The sequence below is a fragment of the Amblyomma americanum genome, unplaced genomic scaffold (assembly GCF_052857255.1).
Source record: "Amblyomma americanum isolate KBUSLIRL-KWMA unplaced genomic scaffold, ASM5285725v1 scaffold_226, whole genome shotgun sequence".
NCBI classification, from domain to species: Eukaryota; Metazoa; Arthropoda; class Arachnida; order Ixodida; family Ixodidae; genus Amblyomma; species Amblyomma americanum.
Genome location: NW_027526698.1, coordinates 56,636 through 65,145, shown reverse-complemented (window position 1 = coordinate 65,145; position 8,510 = coordinate 56,636).

Below are 8,510 nucleotides of genomic sequence, written 5' to 3'. Positions count from 1 at the left end.
TTTTACAAGTCGTCGACGAGTAGACGAGAAAAAGGTGAAAACGTTTTCTCTCAGAACTGCGCGAAAGCCTTTATTCCGGCTAAAAAACAGCGAGATACATCGTTATAGATCGAAACTAGCATGATTCACGAGCATCGATTTTACAAGTCGTCGTAGAGTAGACGAGAGAAAGGTGTAAACTTTTTCTCTCAGAACTGCGCGAAAATTTGTATTCTGGCTCAAAACAATGGGATACATCGTTTTAGATCGAAACTAGCAATATTCACGAGCATCGATTTTACAAGTCGCCGAAGAGTAGACGAGAGAAAAGTGTAAACGTTTTCTCTCAGAACTGCGCGAAAACTTGTAATCCGGCTCAAAACAACGGGGTACATCGTTTTAGATCGAAACTACCAAGATTTAACGAGCATCGAGTTTACAAGTCGTCGAAGAGTAGACGAGAGAAAGGTGTAAACTTTTTCTCTCAGAACTGCGCGAAAACTTGTATTCCGGCTCAAAACAACGGCATACATCGTTTTAGATCGAAACTAGCAAGATTCACGAGCATGGATTTTACAAGTCGTCGAAGAGTAGAAGAAAGAATGGTGTAAACCTTTTCTCTCAGAACTGCGCGAAAACTTGTATTCCGGCTCAAAACAACGGGATACATCGTGTTAGATCGAAACTAGCAAGATTCACGAGCAGCGATTTTACAAGTCGTCGAAGAGTAGACAAGAGAAAGGTGTAAACTTTTTCTCTCAGAACTGCGCGAAAACTTGTATTCCGGCTCAAAACAACGGGATACATCGTTTTAGATCGAAACTAGCAATATTCACGAGCATCGATTTTACAAGTCGCCGAAGAGTAGACGAGAGAAAGGTGTAAACGTTTTCTCTCGGAACTGCGCGAAAACTTGTATTCCGGCTCAAAACAACGGGGTACATCGTTTTAGATCGAAACTAAAAAGATTCACGAGCATCGAGTTTACAAGTCGTCGAAGAGTAGACGAGAGAAAGGTGTAAACTTTTTCTCTCAGAACTGCGCGAAAACTTGTATTCCGGCTCAAAACAACGGCATACATCGTTTTAGATCGAAACTAGCAAGATTCACGAGCATGGATTTTACAAGTCGTCGAAGAGTAGACGAGAGAAAGGTGTAAACGTTTTCTCTCAGAACTGCGGGAAAACTTGTATTACGGCTCAAAACTGCGGGATACATCGTTTTAGATCGTAACTAGCAACATTCACGAGCATCGATTTTACAAGTCGTCGAAGAGTAGACGAGAGAAAGGTGTAGACTTTTTCTCACGCGACTTCACGAAAACTTGTATTCCGGCTCAAAACAACGGGATACATCGTTTTAGATCGAAACTAGCAAGATTCACGAGCATCAATTTTACAAGTCGTCGAAGAGTAGACGAGAGAAAGGTGTAAACTTTTTCTCTCAGAACTGCGCGAAAGCTGGTATTCCGGCTCAAAACAACGGGACACATCGTTTTAGATCGAAACTAGCAAAATTCACGAGCATCGATTTTACAAGTCGTCGAAGAGTAGACGAGAGAAAGGTGTAAACTTTTTCTCTCAGAACTGCGCGAAAACTTGTATTCCGGCTCAAAACAACGAGATACATCGTTTAAGTTGGAAACTAGCAAAATTCACGAGCGTTGATTTTACAAGTCGTCGAAGGGTAGACGAGAGAACGGTGTAAACTTTTTCTCTCAGAACCGCGCGAAAACTTGTATTCCGGCTCAAAACAACGGGATACATCGTTTTAGATCGAAACTAGCAAGATCCATGAGCATCGATATTACAAGTCGTCGAAGAGTAGACGACAGAAAGGTGTAAACTTTTTTTCTCAGAACTGCGAGAAAACTTGTATTCCGGCTCAAAACAACGGGATACATCGTTTTAGATCGAAACTAGCAAGATTCACGAGCATCAATTTTACAAGTCGTCGAAGAGTAGGCGAAAGAATGGTGTAAACTTTTTCTCTCAGAACTGCGCGAAAACTTGTATTCCGGCTCAAAACAACTGGATACATCGTTTTAGATCGAAACTAGCAAGATTCACGAGAAGCGATTTTACAAGTCGTCGAAGAGTAGACAAGAGAAAGGTGTAAACTTTTTCTCTCAGAACTGCGCGAAAACTTGTATTCCGGCTCAAAACAACGGATACATCGTGTTAGATTGAAACTAGCAAGATTCACGTGCATCGATTTTACAAGTCGTCGAAGAGTAGACGAGAGAAAGGTGTAAACTTTTTCTCTCAGAACTGCGCGAAAACTTGTATTCCGGCTCAAAACAACGGGATACATCGTTTTAGATCGAAACTAGCAAGATTCACGAGCATCGATTTTACAAGTCGTCGAAGACTAGACGAGAGAAAGGCATAAACGTTTTCTCTCAGAACTGCGCGAAAACTTGTATTCCGGCTCAAAACAATGGGATACATCGTTTTAGATCGAAATTAGCAAAATTCACGAGCATCGATTTTACAAGTCGTCGAAGAGTAGACGAGAGAAAGGTGTAAACTTTTTCTCTCAGGAATGCGCGAAAACTTGTATTCCGGCTCAAAACAACGGGATACATCGTTTTAGATAGAAACTAGAAAAATTCACGAGCATCAATTTTACAAGTCGTCGAAGAGTAGAAGAGAATGGTGTAAAATTTTTCTCTCAGGACTGCGCGAAATCTTGTATTCCGGCTCAAAACAACGGGATACATCGTTTTAGATCGAAACTAGCAAGATTCACGAGCATCGATTTTACAAGTCGTCGAAGAGTAGACGAGAGAAAGGTGTAAACTTTTTCTCTAAGAACTGCGCGAAAACATGTATTCCGGCTCAAAACAACGGGATACATCGTTTTAGATCGAAACTAGCAAGACTCACGAGCAGCGATTTTACAAGTCGTCGAAGAGTAGACGAGAGAAAGGTGTATACTTTTTCTCTAAGAACTGCTCGAAAACTTGTATTCCGGCTCAAAACAACGGGATACATCGTTTTAGATCGAAACTAGCAAAATTCACGAGCATCAATTTTACAAGTCGTCGAAGGGTAGACGAGAGAAAGGTGTCAACTTTTTCTCTCAGAACTGCGCGAGAACTTGTATTCCGGCTCAAAACAACGGCATACATCGTTTTAGATCGAAACTAGCAAGATTCACGAGCATGGATTTTACAAGTCGTCGAAGAGTAGGCGAGAGAAAGGTGTAAACTTTTTCTCTCAGAACTGCGCGAAAACTTGTATTCCGGCTCAAAACAACGGGATACATCGTTTTAGATCGAAACTAGCAATTTTCACGAGCATCAATTTTACAAGTCGTCGAAGAGTAGACGAGAGAAAGGTGTAAACTTCTTCTCTCAGAACTGCGCGAAAACTTGTATTCCGGCTCAAAAGAACGGAATACATCGTTTTAGATCGAAACTAGCAAGATTCACGAGCATCGACTTTACAAATCGTCGAAGAGTAGATGAGAGAAAGGTGTAAATTTTTTCTCTCATAACTGCGCCAAAACTTGTATTCCGCCCCAAAACAACGGGATACATCGTTTCAGATCGAAACTAGCAAAATTCACGAGCATCGATTTTACAAGTCGTCGACGAGTAGACGAGAAAAAGGTGAAAACGTTTTCTCTCAGAACTGCGCGAAAGCCTTTATTCCGGCTAAAAAACAGCGAGATACATCGTTATAGATCGAAACTAGCATGATTCACGAGCATCGATTTTACAAGTCGTCGAAGAGTAGACGAGAGAAAGGTGTAAACTTTTTCTCTCAGAACTGCGCGAAAATTTGTATTCTGGCTCAAAACAACGGGATACATCGTTTTAGATCGAAACTAGCAATATTCACGAGCATCGATTTTACAAGTCGCCGAAGAGTAGACGAGAGAAAGGTGTAAACGTTTTCTCTCAGAACTGCGCGAAAACTTGTATTCCGGCTCAAAACAACGGGGTACATCGTTTTAGATCGAAACTACCAAGATTTAACGAGCATCGAGTTTACAAGTCGTCGAAGAGTAGACGAGAGAAAGGTGTAAACTTTTTCTCTCAGAACTGCGCGAAAACTTGTATTCCGGCTCAAAACAACGGCATACATCGTTTTAGATCGAAACTAGCAAGATTCACGAGCATGGATTTTACTAGTCGTCGAAGAGTAGAAGAAAGAATGGTGTAAACCTTTTCTCTCAGAACTGCGCGAAAACTTGTATTCCGGCTCAAAACAACGGGATACATCGTTTTAGATCGAAACTAGCAAGATTCACGAGCAGCGATTTTACAAGTCGTCGAAGAGTAGACAAGAGAATGGTGTAAACCTTTTCTCTCAGAACTGCGCGAAAACATGTATTCCGGCTCAAAACAACGGGATACATCGTTTTAGATCGAAACTAGCAAGACTCACGAGCAGCGATTTTACAAGTCGTCGAAGAGTAGACGAGAGAAAGGTGTATACTTTTTCTCTAAGAACTGCTCGAAAACTTGTATTCCGGCTCAAAACAACGGGGTACATCGTTTTAGATCGAAACTACCAAGATTTAACGAGCATCGAGTTTACAAGTCGTCGAAGAGTAGACGAGAGAAAGGTGTAAACTTTTTCTCTCAGAACTGCGCGAAAACTTGTATTCCGGCTCAAAAGAACGGAATACATCGTTTTAGATCGAAACTAGCAAGATTCACGAGCATCGACTTTACAAATCGTCGAAGAGTAGATGAGAGAAAGGTGTAAATTTTTTCTCTCATAACTGCGCCAAAACTTGTATTCCGCCCCAAAACAACGGGATACATCGTTTCAGATCGAAACTAGCAAAATTCACGAGCATAGATTTTACAAGTCGTCGACGAGTAGACGAGAAAAAGGTGAAAACGTTTTCTCTCAGAACTGCGCGAAAGCCTTTATTCCGGCTAAAAAACAGCGAGATACATCGTTATAGATCGAAACTAGCATGATTCACGAGCATCGATTTTACAAGTCGTCGAAGAGTAGACGAGAGAAAGGTGTAAACTTTTTCTCTCAGAACTGCGCGAAAATTTGTATTCTGGCTCAAAACAACGGGATACATCGTTTTAGATCGAAACTAGCAATATTCACGAGCATCGATTTTACAAGTCGCCGAAGAGTAGACGAGAGAAAGGTGTAAACGTTTTCTCTCAGAACTGCGCGAAAACTTGTATTCCGGCTCAAAACAACGGGGTACATCGTTTTAGATCGAAACTACCAAGATTTAACGAGCATCGAGTTTACAAGTCGTCGAAGAGTAGACGAGAGAAAGGTGTAAACTTTTTCTCTAAGAACTGCGCGAAAACTTGTATTCCGGCTCAAAACAACGGCATACATCGTTTTAGATTGAAACTAGCAAGATTCACGAGCATGGATTTTACAAGTCGTCGAAGAGTAGAAGAAAGAATGGTGTAAACCTTTTCTCTCAGAACTGCGCGAAAACTTGTATTCCGGCTCAAAACAACGGGATACATCGTGTTAGATCGAAACTAGCAAGATTCACGAGCAGCGATTTTACAAGTCGTCGAAGAGTAGACAAGAGAAAGGTGTACACTTTTTCTCTCAGAACTGCGCGAAAACTTGTATTCCGGCTCAAAACAACGGGATACATCGTTTTAGATCGAAACTAGCAAGATTCACGAGCAGCGATTTTACAAGTCGTCGAAGAGTAGACAAGAGAAAGGTGTAAACTTTTTCTCTCAGAACTGCGCGAAAACTTGTATTCCGGCTCAAAACAACGGATACATCGTTTTAGATTGAAACTAGCAAGATTCACGTGCATCGATTTTACAAGTCGTCGAAGAGTAGACGAGAGAAAGGTGTAAACTTTTTCTCTCAGAACTGCGCGAAAACTTGTATTCCGGCTCAAAACAACGGGATACATCGTTTTAGATCGAAACTAGCAAGATTCACGAGCATCGATTTTACAAGTCGTCGAAGACTAGACGAGAGAAAGGCATAAACGTTTTCTCTCAGAACTGCGCGAAAACTTGTATTCCGGCTCAAAACAATGGGATACATCGTTTTAGATCGAAATTAGCAAAATTCACGAGCATCGATTTTACAAGTCGTCGAAGAGTAGACGAGAGAAAGGTGTAAACTTTTTCTCTCAGAAATGCGCGAAAACTTGTATTCCGGCTCAAAACAACGGGATACATCGTTTTAGATAGAAACTAGAAAAATTCACGAGCATCAATTTTACAAGTCGTCGAAGGGTAGACGAGAGAAAGGTGTAAACTTTTTCACTCAGAACTGCGCGAAAACTTGTATTCCGGCTCAAAACAACGGGATACATCGTTATAGATCGAAACCAGCAAGATTCACGATCATCAATTTTACAAGTCGTCGAAGAGTAGAAGAGAATGGTGTAAAATTTTTCTCTCAGGACTGCGCGAAATCTTGTATACCAGGCTCAAAACAACGGGATACATCGTTTTAGATCGAAACTAGCAAAATTCACAAGCATCGATTTTACAAGCGGTCGAAGAGTAGACGAGAGAAAAGTGTAAACTTCTTCTCTCAGAACTGCGCGAAAACTTGTATTCCGGCTCAAAACAACGGGATACATCGTTTTAGGTCGAAACTAGCAATTTTCACGAGCATCAATTTTACAAGTCGTCGAAGAGTAGACGAGAGAAAGGTGTAAACTTTTTCTCTCAGAACTGCGCGAAAACTTGTTTTCCGGCTCAAAACAACGGAATACATCGTTTTAGATCGAAACTAGCAATATTCACGAGCATCGATTTTTCAAGTCGTCGAAGAGTAGACGAGAGAAAGGTGTAAACGTTTTCTCTCAGAACTGCGCGAAAACTTGTATTCCGGCTCAAAACAACGGAATACATCGTTTTAGATCGAAACTAGCAAAATTCACGAGCATCAATTTTACAAGTCGTCGAAGGGTAGACGAGAGAAAGGTGTCAACTTTTTCTCTCAGAACTGCGCGAGAACTTGTATTCCGGCTCAAAACAACGGCATACATCGTTTTAGATCGAAACTAGCAAGATTCACGAGCATGGATTTTACAAGTCGTCGAAGAGTAGGCGAGAGAAAGGTGTAAACTTTTTCTCTCAGAACTGCGCGAAAACTTGTATTCCGGCTCAAAACAACGGGATACATCGTTTTAGATCGAAACTAGCAATTTTCACGAGCATCAATTTTACAAGTCGTCGAAGAGTAGACGAGAGAAAGGTGTAAACTTCTTCTCTCAGAACTGCGCGAAAACTTGTATTCCGGCTCAAAAGAACGGAATACATCGTTTTAGATCGAAACTAGCAAGATTCACGAGCATCGACTTTACAAATCGTCGAAGAGTAGATGAGAGAAAGGTGTAAATTTTTTCTCTCATAACTGCGCCAAAACTTGTATTCCGCCCCAAAACAACGGGATACATCGTTTCAGATCGAAACTAGCAAAATTCACGAGCATCGATTTTACAAGTCGTCGACGAGTAGACGAGAAAAAGGTGAAAACGTTTTCTCTCAGAACTGCGCGAAAGCCTTTATTCCGGCTAAAAAACAGCGAGATACATCGTTATAGATCGAGACTAGCATGATTCACGAGCATCGATTTTACAAGTCGTCGAAGAGTAGACGAGAGAAAGGTGTAAACTTTTTCTCGCAGAACTGCGCGAAAATTTGTATTCTGGCTCAAAACAACGGGATACATCGTTTTAGATCGAAACTAGCAATATTCACGAGCATCGATTTTACAAGTCGCCGAAGAGTAGACGAGAGAAAGGTGTAAACGTTTTATCTCAGAACTGCGCGAAAACTTGTATTCCGGCTCAAAACAACGGGGTACATCGTTTTAGATCGAAACTACCAAGATTTAACGAGCATCGAGTTTACAAGTCGTCGAAGAGTAGACGAAAGAAAGGTGTAAACTTTTTCTCTCAGAACTGCGCGAAAACTTGTATTCCGACTCAAAACAACGGCATACATCGTTTTAGATCGAAACTAGCAAGATTCACGAGCATGGATTTTACAAGTCGTCGAAGAGTAGAAGAAAGAATGGTGTAAACCTTTTCTCTCAGAACTGCGCGAAAACTTGTATTCCGGCTCAAAACAACGGGATACATCGTGTTAGATCGAAACTAGCAAGATTCACGAGCAGCGATTTTACAAGTCGTCGAAGAGTAGACAAGAGAAAGGTGTAAACTTTTTCTCTCAGAACTGCGCGAAAACTTGTATTCCGGCTCAAAACAACGGGATACATCGTTTTAGATCGAAACTAGCAAGATTCACGAGCAGCGATTTTACAAGTCGTCGAAGAGTAGACAAGAGAAAGGTGTAAACTTTTTCTCTCAGAACTGCGCGAAAACTTGTATTCCGGCTCAAAACAACGGATACATCGTTTTAGATTGAAACTAGCAAGATTCACGTGCATCGATTTTACAAGTCGTCGAAGAGTAGACGAGAGAAAGGTGTAAACTTTTTCTCTCAGAACTGCGCGAAAACTTGTATTCCGGCTCAAAACAACGGGATACATCGTTTTAGATCGAAACTAGCAAGATTCACGAGCATCGATTTTACAAGTCGT